This window comes from Pollicipes pollicipes, unplaced genomic scaffold (assembly GCF_011947565.3).
Source record: "Pollicipes pollicipes isolate AB1234 unplaced genomic scaffold, Ppol_2.1 Scaffold_4002;HRSCAF=4701_pilon_pilon_pilon, whole genome shotgun sequence".
Taxonomy (NCBI): domain Eukaryota; kingdom Metazoa; phylum Arthropoda; class Thecostraca; order Pollicipedomorpha; family Pollicipedidae; genus Pollicipes; species Pollicipes pollicipes.
The window spans coordinates 16,578,387-16,601,136 of NW_023596420.1; the positions used below are offsets into that span (position 1 = coordinate 16,578,387).

Below are 22,750 nucleotides of genomic sequence, written 5' to 3' on the forward strand. Positions count from 1 at the left end.
GCCGGCCTCGGAGCCGGCCACAGAGCCGGCCACGGAGCCGGCCTCGGAGCCGGCCGCGGAACTGGCCGCGATGCCGGCCGCGGAGCCGGCCGCGGAGCCGACCACGGAACCGGCCACAGAGCCGGCCACGGAGCCGACCACGGAGCCGACCGCCCTGGGTCACAAGCCCCAGCACGAGCGACCACGTCGGTCAGACCAGCACCATGGCGGCTGGCGGCCCGGGGATGCGTGTAACGTCGAACTGTGTACCGGGTTGATGGCGTCGGCGTGCCGTCGCCGGCGGTGCCTTGACGCGCCTGACCGGGCTGGGCCGGCCTGTCCCTCAGGTGGGGCACGCGCATTGAGGAGCGGGCCGAGGCGTTCCGCTCGGCGTCAGAGCGCCAGCAGGCCGTCAACACCAAGATCGCCTCCAGTGTTACGTACCTGACCGAGATCAAGAAGGAGATTCGCAACGCTCAACAAGCCCATGGGCTCAGGCGTGGAGGACGCTCAGGTAGGCAGCACGAGCGCCAGCCGCGCCCGGCCCGGCCCGGCCTGGCCGGCTGGACGCCACGCACGCTCAAGGCCGGGCACACCGGACTGGCTCGGGTTCAGGGAGTGCCGCCCCTCTGGATAGACTTGGGTGCAAGGATTGCCGTCGCTCTGGACAGGCTTGGGCTCAGGGAGTGCCGTTGCTCTGGACATGCTTAGGCTCAGGGAGTGCCGTCGCTCTGGATAGACTTGGGTGCAGAGATTTGTGTCGCTCTGAGCGGGCTTGGTTAAATGAGTGTCGTCACTCTGGACAGGCGCGGGCGCAGGGGTGTGCCCTCAGTCTGCCCGTCCGTGAGGTCCGTTGGGCGGCGTCACAGTCGGTACCAGCGGCGCCTGTGCTGGAGCCGCGTGTCGACACGGGCGGTCTGGCCAGCCCCGAGCAGCACGCCTCAGAGCCGGGGTGTGCCGTGTCGGCTCGCCGGGTGCCGACTGACGCAGAGTCTGGCCGGCGACGCCGGGCCGGGCTCCTCGGCGGGCCGGCTGACCCGTGCTTGTGCTGGCGGCAGGGCATCCTCAGCAGCTACGAGGAGGTGCTGCAGAAGCTGCGCGAGTTCCGCAACCAGCTGGAGTCGCTGCAGGACCAGACGGTGGGCAGCATCACCGACCTCAACGACCTGATCCGACAGCAGGACGAGCTGGTGCGGGCCATCGAGAACCAGGTGAGCGGCGCCTGGCCTGACGGGAGCTGGCCAGTCACGCCACGTCACGTCACGTCACGTCACGTCACGTCACTGCCGAGCGGCCGGGCCGGCGGCCATGAGCCGTCGCCTCTGCCCCGCTCCGACCGAGGCGCCCTAGGCCGCTATACGGACGGCAGGTGTTCAGCCTTCCAGCGCGGATGTCTGGAACCGAGCAGCGCAGCTTCGTGATGGAGGACGACGCGCAGGACGGCACGCAATGTAATTGTGTTTTCAACAACCTGATCATTGTATGTCTGTCGTATGGGTTGGTGTGTACCGATGTCGCACGAATCTTTTCTGAAAATTGGTGGCTGCTATTTAGAGGAATGATGCTTCTGCTAATCCCTTGATTGCCACTTGTCGGAGGCTGAACGAGGGCGGCTGTTGGTGTAACAGGCGCCGTGCGGTCTCCAGCGCGCCGGCGCGGGGGCGCTGTGCTGGTCAGACGGCGGTCGTCCGGCGGTCCCGGGGCGCCGTTGAGAGGGGTGCTGCGTTGGTCGGATGGCGTCCGGCCGGCCGGCCGGCGGTCCGGGCGCTCCTCCTCAGCCGCCACCGGCGCGTCCGCAGGTCTCCAAGCTGCGCAACCTGGTGCTTCTGCGGCAGCATTTCCTGCACCTGCTGACCGAGATCACCGCCTTCCTCACCAGCCACGCCGACATCGTGGGCCGACGTGGAGCGCACGGAGCGGGCCCGTGCCCGACAAGATCCGTCAGTACAAACCGGCGTGCTGGCCAAGGTGCGGATGTGCGCGGATGTGCATGGCACCGGCCCTGCCCGGCGCCTCGCTCAGGCGGACCGGGCACGCCGCGGCGCCGGCGGCAGCCCGCACATCCGCCGGCGGCGCGGCGCCGCAGGCCCCAGTGTTGGCTTACTGGACAGGATAACTCTGCACTGCTTTCGAGATTTACCGTCTGGCGTTATAGGCTTTTTGGAAGGGTGTGTGATGCACGTCCCCTGCACAACCTTTTATAGAACTCCAGCGACTGCGGTGGTCATATCAGCGCTAAGGGGCCGTGGTGCTGCCGGCATTGGAGCCAGAGCTTCACACGTGGGAGCCGAAGGGACCGATCACCCGACCGTTGCGCCCCTAGTTCGGACACTGGGTTTGCCCCTGGTTAGGTCCCTGTGTCGTGTCGTTGCACTGGGCGCTGCGGCGTGTCGGCCCTCACGCGTCCTGTGTCACATTCGTCCGAGGTCGCCACGCCCTGAGGCCGTACTTCTGCGCACGCCGCTGATGAGAGGAGTGCACAGCTGCTCTGTCAGCGGGGTTTGCCTTCCAGGTGGGCGGCGATCCGAACCGGCGGGTCCGCTCGGCCGTCTCGCTCAAAAAGTTAGGCGTCGCGCAGTGCGATCAAATGGTAAACGACAGCCTGCGCGCCGTCGTCGGTGGCGTGTGTGCCCAGCCCGGTCTCCGGTCCGCCCTCCGGCGCCGGCCGGTCCCCGCCCCCCACTCCCCCTTCCCCCGGGACAGACCGATCAGGGGCGCTGGGCCCTCCGGCGGTACGGTGAGCCGGCGACCGGCCATAACGACCGGGCGTGGCGTGGCACTAACGTACCCCGCCCGATTGAGCGGCGGCCCCTGTCCACCGCGCCGCCCTCGACGCACCACGGCCGGGCGACGGCCTGAACCGACGGTTACGGCCGGGGCCGACGGTCACGGCTTGAGCCGACGGTCATGGCTTGAGTCGACGGTCACGGCCTGAGCCGTAGGTCACGGCCTAAGCCGACGGTCACGGCTTGAGCCGACGGTCACGGCCTGAGTCGACGGTCACAGCCTGAGCCGACGGTCACGGCTTGAGCCGACGGTCACGGCTTGAGCTGACGGTCACGGCCTGAGCCGACGGTCACGGCCTGAGCCGACGGTCACGGCCTGAGCCGCAGGTCACGGCCTGAGCCGACGGTGACGGCCTGAGCCATAGGTCACGGCCTGAGCTGACGGCCACGGCCTGAGCCGACGGTGACGGCCCGAGCTGACGGCCACGGCCTGAGCTGACGGTCACGGCCTGAGCCGTAGGTCACGGCCTGAGCCGACGGTGACGGCCTGAGCCGTAGGTCACGGCTTGAGCCGACGGTCACAGCCTGAGCCGTAGGTCACGGCCTGAGCTGACGGTGGTGGCCGCAGACGGTCGGCCGCCCCGCTCCAGCTCCGCTTTTGTTCCGCTCAGGGCGGCGCTTCGCCTACCGTGACCGGGCTGCAGCGGACGTGGGAATGTTCTGACCCGGTTCTGTCCGTCCACGGGGTGCAGGGAACTACTGACCCGGCACTGTCCGTCCCCGGGGTGAAGGGGTATCCTGACCGGCTCTGTCCATCCCCGGGATGTAGGGGGTATCCTGACCCGGCTCTGTCCGTCCCCGGGGTGAAGGGGGTATCCTGACCGGGCCCTGTCCGTCCCCGGGGTGAAGGGGGTATCCTGACCCGGCTCTGTCCATCCTCGGGGTGAAGGGGGTATCCTGACCCGGCTCTGTCCGTCCCCGGGGTGAAGGGGGTATCCTGACCCGGCTCTGTCCATCCCCTGGATGTAGGGGTATCCTGACCCGGCTCTGTCTATCCCCGGGGTGTAGGGGGTATCCTGACCCGGCTCTGTCCATCCCCGGGGTGTAGGGGGTATCCTCACCCGGCTCTGTCCATCCCCGGGGTGTAGGGGGTATCCTGACCCGACCCTGTCCATCCCCGGGGTGCAGGGGGACTACTGACCCGACCCCCGTCCGTCTGCAGGTGCAGGACATCGAGGCGCTGTTAGCCGCGGCGCAGGACAAGGGCCAGCAGATCTCGGAGGAGGGCACTGTCAGTGACCGCAACGCCATCCTGAAGCAGCTGCAGAGCCTGAAGCAGCAGATGACGTCGCTGAAGCGGGCGGTGGAGACCAAACGGCGCCAATACGAGGAGGTGAGCGCCCTCGTACAGCCCCGCTGTCTGCCGACACACACCGCGGCCGCCTGGGGGCGTCCAACAGCCGCTCAACAGGAGCGTCAGGTGTGGCCGTGACGGACTGTCCGCAGGGTTCAGTCTCGGGTGTATCCATGTTGTCCCCAGACTGTCTCAGTTCTGTCCGTGTTGTCCCCAGACTGTCTCAGTTCTATCCGTGGTGTCCCCGGACTGTCTCAGTTCTATCCGTGGTGTCCCCAGACTGCCGAGCGCCACGCGGCGCTGACGCAGCAGGTGGCGACTGAACTGGACTGGCTGCACGAGCGGGAGGCCGTCATCAGATCACGGCCCGTACTTAGCATGGACGACGCCGAGATCCACCGACACAGCCAGGAGAGCCTGGTATGGGCGGCGCGGCGCAGCGTGGCGCGCGGGTCAGCCGCTCGCCCCGTCCCTGCTGGCACGCCACGCGCGCTCAAGGGTGGACCAGCGCCTGACACGGAGTGGTGCAGACGCGGCTATGGCGCGGCCGGTGGAAACGGTGCTTGTAACAGGCGTCTGCCTGGTGTTCTCTTGTGTTCTACGTCCGCCTGTTCCAATCCTGTCTCGCCCTGCGGGCCGGCACATCTCCCCCGGTGCCCTCCGTTCGCCCCCCCCCCCCCCCTGCAGCTCTGCCGACCTCCCTTCCGGTGCTCGCCGTCCGACTGTGTCCGTCCGGACTGACCCGGTGCGTGTGGGCGCCGGCAGACGCTGTGTGACGAGACGCTGCCGGCGCTGGAGCGGCTGCAGCAGCTGGTGACGGAGACCGAGGGCCTGGGACCGACGCGCGAACTGCCGGCCGGCCTGCAGCAGCAGCTGAGCCAGGCGCGCCGCCTGCTGCACACCCTGCCCGGCGAGATGGCCGGCCGACAGACGTGCGTACCGCGCGCCGCCGCTGCACGACGTACAGTGCCAGATCTGGTCTGGCGACGATGGCAGAACCACGCAGTGGGCGGTGCAGACGGTTGCTCGCTGAATTTAGACCTGAGTGTGATTTGGGTGCGAGCTCTGCGTATGGCGTATGAGTGTAGAGCAGCTGCCGGGCGTTACGTACGTCGCCTTCGTCTGACGTCACAACCGCGTCACGTCACGTCACGTCACGCCACGTCACGTCAGTGAGAGCCAACCATGGGCTAAGTCGGTGCAGTCGCGCGCGATCAGTGTCACGTTGGTAACGGTTCGGCGGGGTCGCACTGCGCAGGTATCTGCAGGAGGCGCGCCGCCTGTTCGACCAGTACCGGTCTCTGAAGCAGACTGTGTCCGAGTGGGCCCGCGACGTGGGCGAGCGCGTGGAGGAGGCCGAGGCTTGCGGTGACACGCCGCAGCGGCACCAGGCCGTCTCCCGGTGTCAGGTGAGGCGCCCGGGGGTGAGCCGCGCTGCCAGCACGACGGCCGCGCCGCCCAGCAGCCGGCTTTGATCGAATAGGGGGCGCTCCTGACACTTGGCATTTCCACTAGTTGTTCGTGTACTATGCGTGGGTGACGTGGTTGTTGTATGCGACCGTGAAGAGTGCCCACCTGTAGCGCGAGCGGCTGCCGCTGCCGGCCCGCTGGGGCCCGGTCGGTGGCGCCGCTCACTCGGCGCGTGTGTGGCCGCCGGCAGGCCCTGATGGCGGACGAGTCGGCACGGCGCGCCCAAGTGGCCGAGCTGCACACGACTGTGGACCGCTGCTGCTGCCGCTGCTGGCCGCCAAGCCGCGCGCGCAGCTCGACGCCAACCAGCGCCAGCTGATGGTCTCGTACGACGCCATCGTGCTGCGCGCTCAGGAGCTGCTGGACGGCTGGGTCGCGCCAGCTGGCGGCGCGGCAGCGGGCCGAGGCGGTGCTGGCGCAGGTGCGCGCAGCCCTGGCCGCCGCCCGCCAGCCGCTGCCGGCGCCGACCAGTCTGGAGACGCTGCGGGAGGCGGCCAGTTGCGCACGGCAGGCGCGCGCCGCTCTGGACGTGAGTGTGCCGCCGCTGGGGGTCGGTGCCGCCCGACCGCCTGTCCTCCACCTGTCAGTACAGAGGTGTCCGAGGTTTCCGTCGAGGCCGTCCAGGTGTGTGGTTTCACCGGCCGGCGTATCCTAGTGCGAGCGGCGCCTGTAAAGAGTCTCCCGCGGCCTGGCGTACCGGGCCGTGCGCCGTCGGACGGGTGCCGGCTGGATGGGCTGCTGTCTGACGGTCTGTCCCATTCCGGCCAGTCCAAGGTGCCGCTGCTGTCGGAGCTGCAATCGCTGGTGGACGCCACCGACGGCGGGCAGGAAGCGGCAGGGGAGGCGGATCGGGCGCAGGCCGAGTGGCGGCAGATGGCTGACCGGCTGGATGTTGACGCTGCCACTATGGACGATATGATCAGGCTGTGGCAGGTACGGCTCCAGGGGCACGGCATATTATCAGGGGCTGGAGCCCTTCAGCTCCTGAGAAGTAGCGTTGACCCATGGACATTGACTGCAACAAAAAATAACCAAAAAAAACTGTTCACCCCAACTTGGTAGGACATGCCTTGTCTCGAACAGGGCACGCGTCCTCTCTGTCCTGGTCTGTGTGGTCTGTACCCACCGCACCGGCCTCTATACTCAGCGCACCGGACCGATGTTCACTGGCTCAGACCTCAGCCCCATCTGCATCCATCGGCCCCGGTCCTAGCGTCAGCCCATGTGAGCATCAGCTCTGTGCGGGATTTGCTGCCACCGTTCGCAGCGCCGGCGGCGGCCGCGCCTGCTTGTGGTTGGTCTGGAGCCGAGCGAACTACAGACTCGAGTGCACCACCCACTGCCTCCTGTGGGGTATAGAACTTACCTGTCCGGGGTGTGCATATGGAAGTGGCGGCAGCGGCCGGCCTCGGTACAGCCGCCGCACGTGCTGGCGGCCGCCTCAGTCATGCTCTTGCCGGGGCGCTACAGCTGCTGCCCGCCTGGCGCGCCGCAGTGCTGGCCCGCGGTGGCCTCCGCTGTACACTGGGCTCCGCCGTTGCAGACGGTGGAACGGGAGTTACTCGGTCTGGAGTCGGCCGCGGACGCGGTCGGAGCGTCGGCTGACGCGCTGAGGCCAGCCGACGGCGCCTCCGACCGGCAGGCGCAGACGAAACAGGCCCAGGTGCGTGATGCGCGCCACGCCCGGCGGTTGCCGCCGCGTCCGTGATGGGACCAGGCGGCTGCGGTGGCCGGCCGCCGCTGCTCGTCGGTGGCGGCTGCGGGATTGCAGCGGAGGCCGGCGGAAATCAACGGCAGCCCCGCCCTGTGGGCACGGCATTCATGTGTGTGCGGAGTGCTAGTGTATGCTCTGTACGGACTGATGCGGAGAAGGTAGCCTGGTGGCGTGGTTTCGGCCAGGGGGGGGGGGGGCTGCCTGCCCCTGAGCTCTCCTATCTCTTCTCTGTTGCCGCCGTCTTTTGGCACCGGTACCTGCTGTCCCTGACGACTGCCTGTCCGTGTGCCCGCTCTCCCTGACGGCTGCCTGTCCGTGTGTCCGTTATCCCTGACGGCCGCCTGCCCGTGTGTCTGTTATCCCTGACGGCTGCCTGTCCGTGTGTCTGTTATCCCTGATGGCCGCCTGTCCGTGTGTCTGTTATCCCTGACGGCTGCCTGTCCGTGTGTCTGTTATCCCTGACGGCCGCCTGTCCGTGTGTCTGTTATCCCTGACAGCTGCCTGTCCGTGTGGCTGTTATCCCTGACGGCCGCCTGTCCGTGTGTCTGTTATCCCTGACGGCTGCCTGTCCGTGTGTCCGTTATCCCTGACGGCTGCTTGTCCGTGTGTCTGTTATCCCTGACGGCTGCCTGTCCGTGTGGTCTGTTATCCCTGACGGCCGCCTGTCCGTGTGTCTGTTATCTCTGACGGCTGCCTGTCCGTGTGTCTGTTATCCCTGACGGCTGCCTGTCCGTGTGTCTGTTATCCCTGACGGCCGTCCGTCCGTGTGTCTGTTATCCCTGACGGCCGCCTGTCCGTGTGTCTGTTATCCCTGACGGCTGCCTGTCCGTGTGTCTGTTATCCCTGACGGCTGCCTGTCCGTGTGTCTGTTATCCCTGACAGCTGCCCGCCGCCGCAGACGTGCCGGGCCGAGCTGGCGGGGCTGCGCCAGCGGCAGGAGGAGCTGGCGCCGCGCGTCGCCCGGCTGCTGCAGTACCTGGGCGCAGCCGAGTCGCCGGCTGTCGGACCCCTCTCGGAGCGGACCGAGCGGCTGGGCCAGCGTCTGGACAGGTGAGTGGCGTCCGCCTGCTCGGCACGCACCGGTGCTCCGCACGACGGCCGCATGCGGCGCTAACCTCTCCGCTGGCGCCAGCCTGGACAACTGTCTGTGTAATGGCCAGTGCAATAAAACCGGCATGAGCGGGGAAAGGTAAAAGAATACTTCGGTGCGTTGGAAAGGCCTCGATGTACTTGTCCTTGGCTTGTACTTAAACTATTACTCGTGTCGCGATTTGCGTCAAGGGATAAGTGGTTGTGTCCGTCGATGCGCCGCTGGCCGTGCAGTTCAGCCGTGCGCCATGTTCGGTCCCGCAGTGTGACGACCGCGCTGGAGGAGCGCTGCCGTCAGCTGGAGGCGGAGGCGGCCTTCTCCGAGCAGGTGTGCCGCCGGACCGCCGGCCTGGCGGCGCGGCTCGAGTCGCACCGCGCCGCGCTGGCCGAGCAGGACCCGTACAGCGGCGAGCCCGCGCCCGCCGGCCACCAGCTGCAGGTGAGCAGCTCCCAGCGGACGAGCAGCATCCGCACAGCTGTCGGCGGTCGACCGCGGCTGCCAGCGGCCCGGCCGTGAGGTCAGCTTAGATTTGCCACGCGCCTGACAAGGTGCAGGCCGTCGATGGATGGCTGGTGGCAGCGCCGCGTCCAGGGACGGCTGTCGGGAAGAGTCATCGACAATGGATGGTGATGTGACGGACTGGCATGGAGGACAGCATGCCAGGCAGGGTGCCGTGATTTGAGCATCATCCGTCAGATGTGACGGCGTCGGCCGATGGTGTCGATGGTGCTCAGCTCAGTGCCGTGCGCGCCGGCAGGACCTGCAGGAGGCCTCGGACGGCCTGGGCGGCGAGCTGACGGCGCTCTGTGACGAGGTGGCCGCGCACTACGAGCACGGCACGCCTCGAGCGGTGGCTGCTCAGGTAGGAGACGGGCCGCGCCCCAGGCCGCCCCGGCCCCACGCCCCATGGCAGCGGTAGCCGAGCGGTGCCGCTTGTGACGTGCCGAGTTCGGGCAGCACGTGCTGTCCGTGTGCAGCCCGTGCACGGCAGAGGGCGCCAGCGGACGTCAGAGCCGGCCTCTGATCGTACTCGTCCCGGCGTCCCGCCCGTGCACGTGCGCCGCCGCTGCGACCGAGCACTGATCAGTCGACATTGGTGGGGTCTGTGTCGGAGGTGTCGGTATTGGTCGTGTTTCCAGGTGTCCCGTCTGGAGATGGTGTGGGTGTAACGCCTGTCACCAGGCTGGAGATGGTGTGGGTGTGACGCGTGTGACCCAGCTGGAGGTGGTGTGGGTATGACGCGTGTGACCCGGCTGGAAGTGGTGTGGGTATCACGCCTGTGACTTGCCTGGAGATGGTGTGGGTGTGACACGTTTGTCCCGGCTGGAGATGGTGTGGGTATGACGCGTGTGACCCGGCTGGAGGTGGTGTGGGTGTGACGCCTGTGTCCGTGTTGCCAGGTGTCCCGGCTGGAGCTGCTGTGGGTGTGACGCCTGTGTCCGTGTTACCAGATGTCCCGGCTGGAGGTGTGTGTGGGTGTGACGCCTGTGTCCGTGTTGCCAGGTGTCCCGGCTGGAGCTGTTGTGGGTGTGACGCCTGTGTCCGTGTTACCAGATGTCCCGGCTGGAGGTGGTGTGGGTGTGACGCCTGTGTCCGTGTTGCCAGGTGTCCCGGCTGGAGGTGGTGTGGGTGTGACGCCTGTGTCCGTGTTACCAAATGTCCCGGCTGGAGGTGGTGTGGGTGTGACGCCTGTGTCCGTGTTGCCAGGTGTCCCGGGCGAAGATGGTGTGGGTGTGACGCCTGTGTCCGTGTTGCCAGGTGTTCCGGCTGGAGGTGGGTGTGGGTGTGACGCCTGTGTCCGTGTTGCCAGGTGTCCCGGCTGGAGCTGCTGTGGGACGGCTGTCGCCAGGCGGCGGGCAGACCTGGAGTCGGAGGCCAAGCGCGCCTCCCAGGTGCTCGCCGACTACGCCTCGGGCCTGGAGGAGGTGACCAAGTGGATCGGTGAGCTGGAGTCGCGGTTGTGGCGCCGCCGCCGAGCCGGTGCAGCTGCGCGCCCTGCTGGAGGAGCTGCAGGGCGAGCTGGCCGTCACCTCTGTTCGGCTGGTGGACGTGACGCGGCTGGCGGGCGTCATCACCGAGCGCGCCCGCCAGCCGGCGCGGCGCGCCACCGTCCAGCAGGCCGTGCAGCACGCCACGCAGGAGCTGGAGGCCGCCCGCGGCCGGCTCGAGAAGCGGCGACTCCAGGTGAGGGCTCCAGGTGTGCCATGTGAGGGCCGCTGTCTGGTGTGGTGGCGCTGGCCGCTGGTCCGGTGTTGTCACGGCAAGGGGCCGCCACCGTACTCAGCGGCGTTCCAGGTGTCAAAAGTCTGTAAGCAAGTGCTGGTGTTTGACGGTGGTTTGCCGGGCTGTCTCGCCGCAGGTTCTCGAGTCACTGGAGTCGTGGAGTCGCTTCATCGATAGTCATGACGCTGTCCGCGACTGGATGAAGAAGCAGCACGCACTGGTGCGCGAGCCGAAGACTTTAAACACGCTGATGAACGCTAGGGACGCACTCAACGAGTACAAGGTGATCACGGTTTTCAGAGCGGCGTTTCGTGAAATCGTCATGCTTTTCATGACAATAATAAAGGCGGGGCTCGGTATGTGTGCAATGGGAGATGTGTGCACGGTATGTCACACTCCAGTCTCGTTGTATGGGTTGTGGTGTCTGCTAGTTGGCTATCACTCCAAACTAGATAACAGATGGCTACGATCCTCCCAATGTCAAGCGCGGCCGTCCCGGATCGGGCTCCAAACAGTGCATTCGATGACGCAACAGGGTGTTAGCCGCCCTGGTAAACTTCCCGTGGCGTGGGAGGAGGCGCCGGCGCCAGCAGCCGCGCCGCACGGTCGCTGACGCGCCGCTGCCGGCCGCCGTCGCCAGGCCGCCGTCAAGGAGTGCAAGTGGGCCACCCGCAAGCTGCACGAGATGGCCACCGAGCTGAGCAGCATTGGCGAGACGTCCAGCGTGGACGCGCTGACCGAGCGCATGTCGGCCTGCGAGCACGACAAGATCGAGACCGAGACGCTGCTCAAGGAGCGGGTGAGGCGGCCGGCCGGCGGTTGGGCGCGGCTCCGTGCCCCGCCGCTGCTCCACTGCATAACCCGGCGGCCATTTGGTGGGCCGAGGCTCTCAGCTGACTAACTGTGACGGGGGGGGGGGGGGGGGGAGGGGCGGGTTTTATGTAGACGGAACGAATTAGAATGATCGCGGTCTAGCTTTTCCTTTCATTCGCTCGCTGCGTGGTGGTTGTCGTTTGGTCCCCGCGGTCTGTGCAATAAGCTTGGCTGATATTTGGTGTGCATTCAAACAGCTGTTGCTCCGATGGACTCATGTCCAGCCCGCGTGCCGCTGTGTGTCTTGAGTCACGCTGCCATTGTCGGGTGTGGTAGTCGTGCTGGCGGCCGTGGGCCATTGGCTGGAGCACTGGGACCGCGTGGCGCGGACCAGGTGTGGCCAGCAGCTGTGATCTGGGCTGCGCTCCAGAGCTCGCTGGCGGAGGCTGGTGTGTGCTGGGCTGGGCGGTAGCAGCGCCATCTGGTGCAGGTTGGGTCTGGTTAGGGACCGATTATGGCGCTAACGGCGTGGCGCGGCGCTGGCCGGGCCGCGGCCTCGAGGACGTGTTCTGTGTTGAAGTTAGGTACGGACGGAAAGGCCGGCCGGCTGGGGCCCGGCAGCTGCATCTGACGGCGGAGCTGTAGCCGCGCGCTTGTCTCGCCCGTCCGTCAGAGGGCACTGTTGCCACACACGGCCGAAGGGTGGGGCTGGCTCTCTGACATCTGCCCGGTTGACAGATGTCGCTGCTGCTGGAGATGACCGAGGAGTGGGAGCAGTGCGAGCGTAAGATGCGGGAGGTGCAGGCCTGGTGTCAGGCGTCGCGCGCCTCGCTCGAGTCGCAGCAGGCGCGCAAGAGGCCCCTGCGCGACCAGCTCGCCTTCTGCGAGAAGATGTCCAGTGACAACGGCATCCAGCGCACTCGTCTGGCCATGGCTGTGGACAAGCTGGGAGTGAGTGTAGCCGCCGGGCGGACTGGCGGCCCGGGCCCAACACAAACAGCACTTTCCTGCGACGCCTGCGTGATGGCCCTCATAAGCTACACGCATTGTCACAAGAGTGTGTGCGTTCTACGGGTATTGCGGTAATAGTGGCCCAGGTCCCACTGTTATTTGCGGAGGTGTATTAGGTCTAGGCTGCAGCTCACCTCCCTCCCTCCCTGACTCGATGCTGTGTGTCCGGCCGGTCCCCAGCTCGATGCTGTGTGCCCGGCCGGTCCCGGCTCGATGCTGTGTGTCTGGCTGGTCTCGGGCTCGGTGCTGTGTGTCCGGCCGGTTCCTGGCTCGGTGCTGCGTATTCGGCCGGTCCCCGGATCGTTGCTGTATGTCCGGCCGGTCCCCTGCCTCGATGCTGTGTATCCGGCCGGTTCCGGCTCGGGTGCTGCGTGTCCGGCCGGTCCCGGCTCGGTGCTGTGTGAGTCCGGCCGGTTTCCGGCTGGGCGCCTCCTGACGTGCCGTCTACCCGGTCTCAGGTCCACTTCCGCTCTGGTTACTTTGCCGGCGCGTCGGTGGTGGAGGAGCGTCGCTCCGAGCTGGAGTCGGAGCTGCGCCAGCTACAGACCACCGTGGACGAGCAGTGCCGCTCGCTGGCCGTCTGCGTCAGCCAGCTGGAGCAGTACCAGCAGGTGGGTGTGCTGGCGCGACGCCGCGTTACCCGGCTGCCAGCGGGCAGCCGCTGCTGCCGGTTGTACGGTCGGCGCTGGAGACGGTCTGCGTGGCTGCTGGCGGTGCTGGTGACGTCACACAGATGGCACCTCCAGGACGCCGTCCTGCCGTCTCGCCTCGTTGGTAACAGCTGTATGGTGTTGGCAGAGCTGTCGATATCTTACATTGATAGGTACTGGTATGGCTGTGAAAGGCTAAGGAATCATCAGCTCTGAAAGCGGATGTGTGGCCGCACTGTCTCATAGGTGCGTTGTGATATTGCCACCAGCGCCAGTGCGGGTGCGCTGGCGGCCGGGATCCTCTTCAGCCGGCCCTGTCCCTCCTGGCGTCCGATGCTCCGCCGCCGTCGTCGCCGCGGCGCCGCTCCTCCAGCCTGCCTCCCTCGCTGGCCCGCCCTCTCCCGAGCGGGCGGCACGCCCCGCCGCCGTCAGTCGGGACCTGACGCCAGATCCGCGCCAGCTTCACAGCTGTGTGCGTAGCGCGCGCTCCCTGCTGCGCCACACCTGGCGCATGTGCGCGGTACGTGGTTGCAGGTTCTCCTATGATCCCTCTCCTCTGCCCTCTCCCTGCGCCCCCCCCCCCCCACCCCTCCTCTTCTCTCCTCCTTCTCCTCTCATCGCCTCTCCTCTCATCGCCTCTCCTGTCCTCTCCTCTCCTCTCCTCTCCTCTCCCTCGCCTCTCCTCTCCTCTCCTCTCCTCCTCCTCTCCTCTCCTCTCCTCTCCTCTCCTCTCCTCTCCTCTCCCCTCCTCTCCTCTCCTCTCCTCTCCTCTCCCTCTCCCTCTTCCTCTCCTCTCCTCGTCCTCTCCTCTCCTCTCCTCTCCTCTCCCCTCCTCTCCTCTCCTCTCCTCTCCTCTCCTCTCCTCCTCTCCCCTCCTCTTCTCTCTCCTCTCCTCTCGTCTCTTATCGTCTCCTCTCCTTTATTCTCGTCTCTTATTGTCTCCTCTCCTCTCCTCTCATCTCTCTCCTCTCCTTACCTCTTTTCTCCTCTCCTCTCCTCTCCTCTCCGCTCCTCTCCTATCCTCTCCTCTGCTCTGCTCTGCTCTGCTCTCCTCTCCTCTCCTCTCCTGTCCTCTCTCCTCCTCTCTTCTCTCCTCTCCTCTGCTCTGCTCTGCTCTGCTCTGCTCTGCTCTCCTTTCCTCTCCTCTCCTGTCCTCGCTGTTCTTTTCTGCTCTCATCTCATCGCATCCCCTCTTTTCTCTCCTTTTTTCTCTTCTTTTATCTCTTCTCGTCTCCCTTCTCTCCTTTCCTCTATGCTCCTCTTCTTCCGTGTTCTCACTTCTCCTCCGGTCGCTGGCCAGTGTTGGTGCCGGGCCGCCACAGTCATCTGTGCGTCTCCTACCAGTCGAGTTGTCCGTGTGGAGGAGGCGAGGCTGACCTATTCGCTCGAACGCGCTGTGATGCTGTATGGTTGACTTCAGACACCCAGCGCTGTATCGGCCTCAGCCGAGCTCCCGTCTTGTGACCTTTCCATGACTGCCGCTTCGCAGGCTGCCTGAATTTAGTAGGACTAGTTCCTGTCCTAGTCTACCATATGTTCTCATACCTATCCAGGCTCTGGCCCGTCTTTCATCCGAAACCTGGCCAGGGCGAGTGACGCGCGCCGCCGTGCCGATGCGGCACCGGCGGCCATGCGTACCTCCACCAGTCGGCCCGGTGCCTGGTCGTGACCCCCCCGCCACCCGCAGGACGTGCAAACGCTACGCGCGCGCATACTGGAAATCGAATCAGCAGTTGCGCACCGTGTCGCAGCCGGCACACGTGGCACGGGACCGGGACGTGGCGCTTGCGCAGCAGCGGGTGAGCGCAACCGAGGGCCGATCGGCACGGCCCCTCGGCGTGTGCGCGTGTGCCGGCCGCCGGGGGCTGAACTCGGCGGTGGCCGCCGTCGCCGGCGGTGCCGTGTGTTCTGTGGGTGACCCAGTCAGTCGACGTCCCAGCCCAGTGGTGTCCCTGCCTACCAGGTGCGACGAAACAAGTGCTATCTGTGTTACCTGTGTCGGCCTTCGCTGACTATGTCTTCTGTTCTGTTTCAACCTATAAAATAATTGACGCGTGTCCGGGGCGTGGCGATTGTGTAGTTTGATTTAACGTGAATTCAAAATGCACGCTGCTGGAAGCTTTCGTGTAGAATTCAGCCTTACAGTGAGCGTGATCACACGGAAGGACACGTAATCATTTATTATATACGAAGCTCACTTGTGTCTTGCGCCGGCCATCTGCCGGGTTAGAGTCGTTCCAGAGGCTCTGCCGTCCTAAGTCAGAGACACGTAACTAACATTTTTCTCGAGATGGACTTATTGGTTTTATTACATTCGTCTGGGCGGGCCATACATTTTGACCGAGTGAAAAATGCGCGTTAATAATTTTAAAAAGAAGTAAGGTGACACAAGGATGGTAAATAGACGTATAAGTTGTTTCTGTGACGTTGTCCAAAGACAGAAACGAGTTTCTGACACGTAACTGTGAAACAGGAGCCTTAGTTGTTCCCACTCGCTCCGTTTTCAGGGTAAAAAGCGCGCATCCGTTCACATACCAGTGTTGTCACTTACGATCAGCAGCATTACTAGGTCAAAAGAAGCGTATCTGCGAAGTTACCGCCTTTTTAGCTATTGGGAATCGTTGTAAACTGACAAGTTAACGCTTGTTCGCCATTGAAAAAATGTTTGTTTCTTTAATTGTTTCCAACTCAATGCAAATCGCGCATCTTGGCAGCGGGAGTGCTGCGGTCTTACACGTGCATTGCAGTCATTCGTACAATGGGAAGAACAGCAGCTTCGGTGTGTTTATACCAGGGGTCTTAACCATGGCTATTTACCACCAAGAGCCACCATGCACAACGAGTATGCATCACACCATGTCTGATGTTCTCCACCCAAAAGATGCTTAACTTTTGCAGAGGCATGCACGGCCCTGAATTGATAATGAATGGCACACGACATCCTTCCCTGGTTCCATGGAGCGGTTCAATCACCCATTCGATGCTTAATAACTGCGTATAGAAAACGCGTTACTGCGCAAATAGTTGTCTTCGCCGACATACAAGACTTTTTCTGAGCCCCTTGCTACAATTGAACAAAAACGCGTATGTTATGGATATACGCGTGTGTTATCAAATAGGCGTATATCTTATTAAAATTGTATGTTACCAGATATGCGTTTTCGCCAAGATACACCTTTCTGACTTTGATCACTATTAAGTTTTAATACCGTCTTCCCCTGTCATAAAACATCATCAGCAGTTAAAACTGTAGTTATCTCCGGCTCGTTAATTTTTGACTTTCCTAGGTAGAGAATTGTTTTGTCTTCCGATTGGAGTACGCTTTCTACTTTTGATTCTGATTTCTGACCATGACGCCAAAATAACATAAAAAACGCTCTCCTGAACTATTATGAAATTGATAGTTAGGCGTTTTTGACTTTTGACGGCAGGGCTGGTGGAAGCTGGGCCAGGCCGAGCCGAGGTATGCACGAGTCTGGGGTGGCGTCGGTGCTGGCCGGCTGGGGGTGTCTGTGTCCGCCCTTCGGAGCAGTGAGCAGTGCCACTGGGTTGGGTCGGGGCGCCGCGGCGGCGGCCGACTCTCCACACTTCCCAACACCGCCCTCACTGATGCACCGACCGACGTGTGGCCGCACACCGCGCTTGGTCCGGGCCGGGACTGTGCTGACTGTGTTTGACGGGCGGCGGCGGCTGTAGCGGGCGGCGGGAGCGGGCGCACCGGCGCGGCGGCGGCGCGCGCTGACCCACTGTTCTGTTCGCAGGACTGTCGGGAGCGTATGAAAAGCTTGCATGCCAAGATTACCGCCAGGAATGAGCGCATTAAACTGTTGATACAGCGTGGCAAACCTGATCCTGATCCACTGCCCACCAATCCCTGATCGGCGGCCGGCGAAGTCGGCAGGCATTGGCCGGCGGTGAGCGCCGGGGACACTGTTACGGTCCCTCATGCGCGGCCTCGCCGCCGCCGGTGGTGCCGATCTGTCGGCGGTGTGTCGTGTAGGGTCGCCGGGGCCCGCCACCGTGCTCCCTGCAGACGGCCGGCGCCGCAGGGCGCGGCGCGGCAGCCGGCTGTGATACTCTGTCCCTGAGGGCAGTCCCGACCTGCGCCGCCGCGGTGTGCGGTCGGACGGCCGGAGCCCCGTGTTTTGTATTCGTCTGGTTGGAATATACGCGGCCGGCGACAGAGGTGTCTTGGGCAGCGCGAGCGGCGGCGCTGATGACCGGCGGTCGGGTCAGGTCAGGCCATGCGGCGCGGTCGGCTGGCGGCTCCGGAGCAGCGGCGCGCCAGGTGCGAACTCGCCAGAGTGCCGCATGAGCTAACCCCAGTAACGGGCCTGAGCCCTGTCTCCGTGTGCGCTACTAACCGTGCTCGTCCGTCTCGCTCGGCGTGCCTGACAAGGCGCGCATCGTGCGACGGTGGAGGTTGCACCGGCGCCAGTTCAGACCAGCTCCGCGCGCGAACGCGACGTCGGAGGCAAGTGGGCTGTTGAGCCCGGTGGCGGCGGTCGGCCCCTCCGCCGGTCCGTCTTCCGTGCAGGGCCGGGGCGCGGGGCCAGGCTGTGACGCGCCGGCGCCGAAGGCGTGCCAGACCCGCCGGGCTGGACGGCTTGTCGGCCGCGTAGGACCCCCCCCCCCCCCCCATCCCCCTCCCTCTTTCCCGACGTCGGCCCGGCCACACCCGCGTGCTGCTCTCATCACCTCCCACCCTCGCGTGCTGCCACAGACTGTTTGCTCGTGTTGTGACCGGGTGTCGTAGTCTCTCTTAGCCCTGCCGTGGACATTGCTGTGTTATTGGAGTGTAAATGCTGTCCAGTTCTACGTAGTTCAAGAGTGCGTTTTGCAGGTTGCAGGCGAGTTGTGTTGGTAGATCCCATGGCAATGGCGTGCTCTTGATAAGAGCTACATCTAACATAAACAACATATTAACAGCCTGCTGCCTGCCGCTGCCACTGAGTGAGGCTTCCGACGTTAAGAGAGAAAATTGCTACGATAAGAGATTGAAAACAGGAACTTGAAATCGTCCGATGACATTGTCATTCAGTTCTTGAACATTTCTCCAGAACTGCTTCTGGCACACTGGATGACATGTTAGTGGCCTTCGCTTTTGTGCGATGGCGATATTCCGTGACGCGTCAGTCTAGCCGTGCCGCTAGGCCACACCGAGCTGTGCCTGTCTAGCCGTCCTGCTAGGCCGCACCAAGCTGTGTCAGTCTAGCCGTGCTGCTAGGCCGCACCAAGCTGTGCCAGTCTAGCTGTGCTGCCAGGCCGCACCAAGCTGTATCAGTCTAGCTATGCTACTGGGCCACACCAAGCTGAGCCAGTCCAGGCGTGCTGCTAGACCGCACCAAGCTGAGCCAGTCCAGTCGTGCTGCTAGGCCGCACCGAGCTGTGCCGGTGCGGTGGTAAGTGCTCCTTTGTAGGCGGCCGCCGTTGGTCCAGAGATGGGGACCGGTCCAGAGCGAGGCGCCGCGGCCAGCCTCCCCCGTTAGTCACGAGGCAGACGCCGCCACGCTGATGGAGAGACGCCCTGCGGCGGTCGGAGCCGCGCCAGCGCCTGCCGTGCTGCCGCGTCCTCGCCGTCTGGGCTGCGCCAGCGCCGCAGACAGGCGCGGCAGTGTGTGACGCCTGTGCCTTTGCGGCCGTGTTGCAGGCGGACGAGCCGGTGTTTGCGGACCCCGGGCGGCGCACGGCGTGCTGGGCGGACACTGAACAGCACGTGAGTGGGGGATGGCCGGCTGGCGCAGTCCACCGCGGCGCGGTTTACCGCCACTGGTCAGGGCGTGCTCTGGACACTTCCCCGGAGAACGGTCTGCGATTGTCAGGTGCATGCGGAGGGGCCCTGAGGCAGGCTGAAACTCAGCAGAGACATGACAAGCGTTACGAAGAGAGACGTTTGTGGTGTTGAGGGATGACCTCATGGTGCCGAGAACGACCTTGGAGGTGCTGAGGGAGACCCTGTTCGTGCTGAGGGCGACCCCTGTTCGTGCTGAGGGAGACCCCTTTGGTGCTGAAGGCGACCCCGTTGGTGCTGAAGGCGACCCTGTTGGTGCTGAGGGCGACCCTGTTCGTGCTGAGGGAGACCCCTTGGTGCTGAAGGCGACCCCGTTGGTGCTGAAGGCGACGCTGTTGGTGCTGAGGGCGACCCTGTTCTTGCTTAGGGCGACCCTGTTGGGGCTGAGGGAGACCCTTTGGTGCTGAAGGCGACCATGTTGGTGCTGAGGGCGACCCTGTTCGTGCTGAGGGAGACCCTGTTGGTGCCGAGGGCGACCCTGGAGACCACCATTGACGGGCCGGTGCCGACAGGTGGCCAGCCTGGAGCGTTGTGTGTCGGAGCTGACGGCCGGTGGTCGGGTGGCTGTCGCAGCTGGAGCGGACCGTGTCGGGTCTGACAGAGCCCGCCGCGCCGGCCGCCGGTGACCGCACGACCGCCCGAACCACACCGCCCGGCGTGGACGGTGGGCAGCGACGACGACACCCACGCGGCGGATACCTCCCCGGACACGGAGAGTCAGTCGGCGGACGTGCCGGAAATGGAGATGTGGCCGCTGTCAGATGCGGAGAGTCACACGTTCCGATGGTCCGGACCACCGCGCGCGAGCAGCCATCTCTGTCGGACAGCACGGACGGGCCAGCGTGGGCTGTCTGGCTGTCTGCTGGGGATTTGGCGTGGATGGAGCGGCAATTGACGGAAGATGCGGAGCCGCAACACCAGCACCAGTCAGCGGGCTGCGTTTCTCTTCACGGGCGGGCGCCGCGTTAGCGGCCCGGGCTCATCGACACGGGCCGGTGCTAGAGAACCGCTGTGATTGTCTATGGTATAAACACGGCAGCTAAAACAGCTCGGTCGCGCACGTAAGTGGTGCGTTTCAGTACATACAAAGGCACTGGCGTGAAGACACAAGTGATGCCTTTCACCACGACGGATGCACTCAGGCAACGGCTGGTCTGCATGCACAGTGAAGTAACGTCGTCTGATGAAAACCTCAACGTTTTCCGTGGATCGGCTCCACGAAGCGCAGCTGCCGTCGCGCATGTACCCGCGCTTCTGGGCTGACGAACCACTGCACGCCCTGCCGCACGCAGTGGCTGTGGCTCCAGCTTGCCTGACGCGGAAGTGGAGGCTCCGTACTAAAGCCGCAGTGTCGCGCAGCGCCGGTCGGGCTAGCTTACAACAATCCACATGATATTAATGCATCTAGATGATTATGCCTGTATATGGGCAGCTGTGAGCGGGCGATCCCTTCGGCTCGGCGGAAGGTCAACGGGCGCTTGTGCAGAGCCGGCGCCGTGGCAGCCTACAGCGGCTTGTGTCGTTGCTACGCTGCGAACCTCGGTACAGCACGCGACTCGTCGCTCTAACCTATTGATCCTGCGAGTGCCTGTTTGGACTTTGAACGGCCGTCGCGGCTCGGGCCGGGCGGTGATCGCCGGCCATGAGTGTCCCAGTTATTGACCGGCTGGGCGGCAACCTGTGCCGGTCAGGTGTGCCCCCCGTCAGAGGCGCACCGCGAACCCCCCGCCGCTCAGCCGGCCCAGCTGAGCAGATCCGGCGGACCGGCTGCCGACGGCCCAGAGGCCGGCCGGACAGGCCGCGAGTGGACAGGACTCCGCTGGCTGTTAGGTGGACAGGACTCCGCTGGCTGCTAGTGGATAGGACTCCGCTGGCTGCTAGTGGCTGCTGTTAGAGGCTATCGCGAACGTATTCCCGACAGCTCCGGAAGCCCGACGGAGAAATTGCACAGGCCGATGAAGCTTGACGTTTACCAGCATTCTTATGTCAACATTCTAGAAAGTACTGTCTATCGAGTATCGCTGTCATTCCTGCTCTCCAGAATCGAAAAGTCGAATTTGGGAAGCATTACGCGGCTCAGCAGGGATGTGTATAGAGGCCAGCGTTGTACTGTTGTCGGTTGACCATGTGAAGGTCCTGAGTCGAGGTGCGCGCAGTGCGGTTGTGAAGGAACGAGCGCTGCCCCTAGCGTCAGCCTTCTCATAAGCGTGGGCGGGTCTGAGCTAGAGGATCCAGGTATGCCGGATAGTAAAACCCGGCAGACGTGGCCGCCTCAGACCAGCCGAGCGGCTCACTACATATAATGGACGCGCCGGCGCCGACAGGTGGCCGTGTTCGATTATCGCTCATGGCTTGGTGGTTCCTAAATAGTTGTGAACGTTGCACACTATCAAGATGATTTTGTTGTAAGGTGTGATCAAACGCTTCTTTCATCAAATGACCATGTTTTGCATGACTTCCGTGCGGATGGTCTGAGGCAAACGTGCAAACGGGAGAGAGCGGTACCGTGGACCGAGGAAGTCTCACTTCCAGAAAAGTATTCCGTATCAGTCTCGTTCTGTCTCAGTACGAAGCCGGCTGTTTCATCAGTTACCCCATCATCAGTTGCCTCATCATCAGTTACCCCATCATCAGCTACCCCATCAGCAGTTACCCCGTCATCAGTTACCCCATAATCAATTATCCCATCATCAGTTACTCCATCATCAGTTACTCCGTCATCAGTTACCCCATCTGTGAACAAAAGCCGCTTAACCATGCGATGCCCGCGGTCTTTCGTCAACCGTGACGGCCCGGTGATTAAATTCCTTCGTGCAATCTCAGCATCTAACCATCGGATCGGAAAACAATCGACAAGGGATAACGTGGTCATTTTTATTCAGACAACTGAGTTGACATTTTCGCCGGACCAACTGCCTCGCGGATCACGTGAAATATCCTAGAAGTCCTAAAGTAGCGCTGCCTAAAAGTCTCATTCTAATTTCGGACCCAGCAGCACTCGTAATTGTGGTTGTTGACGGTGATAGCTGACCTAGGTAACGTCCTGTGATGGCATTACCCATGGGTATTGGCTCATGCAACGCGTTAGTCTCGTCGAATTAGTTAACACGAATGGGCGGCACAGGTTCTGTGGCTCAGCGCTTCAAATTGGTCTTGCGTAATTGCACGGGTGGCGATCCCTGGACTGAACATGTAGCTCGACATCCTACTCGACATCGACAAAGGCATTGACTGGTGGCGGTGCGGCATTGCCTGGCCTGCTAGATTGCCAGAGAACCGGCCCTGCACACACATAACAGTCCAGATGAGAGTAAAAGCTATCCGATAGTTACGGCGGTATGGAGTCTGCGTGTGTTGTGAATGCCTTTTGTTTTACAAGTGCTGCGTACAAAATCGATCCGCATAGGGTTTTCGGCGTAGCTATCGACCCATTGTCTTCGAGCAAATGGTATGGGCAAGAACGTCAGTCAAAGAAGCCTTCTCAGAGCACAGGTGTGAAGCGACTGCTCCAGTCAGTGATCGCTGTCCGTCCCTGTTTGTAAATGGAGAACGTGCTGCTAAAGCGGACCCTCGGTGCTGCGGGTGACCGTTCTCACGGAACAGAACGGGGGCTTTAGCACGACCACGCCCGCACGCCCGGGGTCCAGGCGGTGTACGTGCCGCTCTCCGCGCAAGGACTGCTTTCTTGATAGTCATGGGGAGAGGCAATTATAATTTCGTATGATGACGGATATGGGTTTTAAGTACAGTTTGGCGGTATATCTTCCACCTGATTGCATCTCATAAAATGTGTCGAGGAATGGAATGTACGGATTTTGTACGCCTTGTTACAGAGTGAAGGAAGTATTGGCGTGGTGCTAATTTATTTCTGCGAAGAAATCCGGCCTTGAACTCAGCGTCGGAGCGTCGTATCTGCTTAATACAACCAT

The 22,750-nt window shown here is 63.4% G+C and overlaps 2 long non-coding RNA genes across 2 annotated transcripts; both read left to right on the plus strand.

Annotated features, from left to right (window-relative positions):
* The first annotated feature begins 451 nt into the window (after positions 1-451).
* LOC119093891 (uncharacterized) lies at positions 452-1,816 on the plus strand. Its single transcript, XR_005093712.1, has 3 exons — positions 452-493; positions 1,038-1,190; positions 1,779-1,816. It is a non-coding gene; the product is annotated as an uncharacterized LOC119093891 (long non-coding RNA).
* Positions 1,817-8,728: 6,912 nt separating this feature from the next.
* Positions 8,729-10,183, plus strand: LOC119093893 (uncharacterized). Its single transcript, XR_005093714.1, has 3 exons — positions 8,729-8,771; positions 9,091-9,195; positions 10,144-10,183. It is a non-coding gene; the product is annotated as an uncharacterized LOC119093893 (long non-coding RNA).
* Positions 10,184-22,750: the final 12,567 nt, after the last annotated feature.